The sequence below is a fragment of the Triticum aestivum genome, unplaced genomic scaffold (genome assembly GCF_018294505.1).
Source record: "Triticum aestivum cultivar Chinese Spring unplaced genomic scaffold, IWGSC CS RefSeq v2.1 scaffold95311, whole genome shotgun sequence".
In the NCBI taxonomy this organism is placed as follows: Eukaryota; Viridiplantae; Streptophyta; class Magnoliopsida; order Poales; family Poaceae; genus Triticum; species Triticum aestivum.
Window position 1 is genome coordinate 1 of NW_025261779.1, and position 1,646 is coordinate 1,646.

General features: G+C 39.6%; 1 pseudogene; it reads right to left on the reverse strand.

The window, feature by feature from the left end:
- Positions 1-3: 3 nt before the first annotated feature.
- On the reverse strand, positions 4-1,228 carry LOC123177814 (uncharacterized; annotated as a pseudogene).
- Positions 1,229-1,646: the final 418 nt, after the last annotated feature.

The window sequence follows — 1,646 nt, forward strand, 5'->3', positions numbered from 1 at the left end:
AGTAAAAGCAGCTTTCATCCTACGACCCGGCACAGGTTTGGGCAGACCGTCGAGCAACGGACAGGTGAAGGACTCATGGTTGAAGGTCCACTTGGAGCCCGACCACATAAAGATCCCACCGTTCTTTGAGTCTGTGTCCATATTCAAACGCATACTGGAAAAAAGGCCTTGGCAAAAAACTTTTCGTCATCTTAATTGAATCCGGCAGAAAGGGTCATCCTGGGGATCGGCCTCCACTTTCTGCCATGGCGTATGGAACCAATGAACTAATTCTTTGGTCGCCCAGTTGCCTCTTCCAATGCTTTGTGTACTGTCAGGCGGAGAAGAAGAATTTGGGAGTATTTCACTTCCAATACCTTGGGAGCTTCCCTTGCTGTACAAGGACATTAATGTACTTAAATCCATGCCATCTCCTCTTTGAGAACTCAGGCCATAGTAGCTCTGCAAAGCTGCTCATTGCAAACTCGGCCTATTCCCTGTGTAGACTTGTCGCAATCTAGTAAATTCACAATGTCCCTGTTTTGCTGAATGTTCGGAGGCCACGATCTGAAAAAAAATAGAGAATAGGTTAGAACAGACTATTATATTTACATACCATGTACAGTTGTACACCAACTTAAATAGTCAAAACATGGGTGAAGCGTCGTGATGCAAAAAGCAAGGAAGGAAACACTAGACCCTAAACAGCGACAATATTATGAACTGCTAAAAATGAGTTGTCTTTATCTGACAAATAGTTTGGACTTTGAAAATCAGCGTGAACAAGAAAACAGGTTGCAGTTAAATATGTAACTGACAAAAAATCAACAACAATGAAACTTATGGACTCTGTGCTACAGCATGGAAGAGAAAAAAACCAAAAACACAAGGAACACAGTAACATTAGGAATTCTTCTAGCTTAATGCTCATGTACATACAGATTGTGCTCTATCTCCGTTGTTTTGAATAATGTTCAGAGCTCAGTTTCTTTGCACAGATGTTCAGAATTCATACAATAATTTGCTACAGAAAAACAACACGTTTTTCAGAGAATTAGCTCATTCTCTTAACAATGAAAGCTGCTGATTTCCTTGCAAATGTTCAGTGTTTATAGAAATAACTTGCTACAGGAAAACAAAACAATGTTCAGAGAATTAGTACATTCTTGAAGTAGGAGTAGCGAGAATCTGCTACCCTTGGTGTTCTGTGGTTCTGTGGTTCTTGTGATCTGAGAATGAATTTCTCCTCCTACAGAAAAGCACAAGAAAAAATTAGGAGTAGCGAGAGAAATGAGTTGTTCCTTGCTAGTAAGAGGTGGTACACTGATGTAAAAATAATGACAGCTGCTGATTTCTTTGAACAATGCTAGGAGTACCAGAAAAATAATGGTAGCTGCTAAAAGGGGGTAAATTGATGTAAAATAATGGCAGCTGCTGATTTCTTTGAACAATGCTCGAAAGGAGTACCGAAAAAAATGGCAGCTGCTAAAAGGGGGTAAACTGATGTAAAATAACTCAGCTTCGGAAGGACTAATCCGGAGCTGATTTCTGTCTTGTGGGTCTATTTCAACTACGACCTGCAAAAATGGTCAAAAGGAGTAGCAGGCACCAGATTAGAAACCTAAAAATTTATAACTAAACAAAATCATAATTTATGAGAAAAAAAA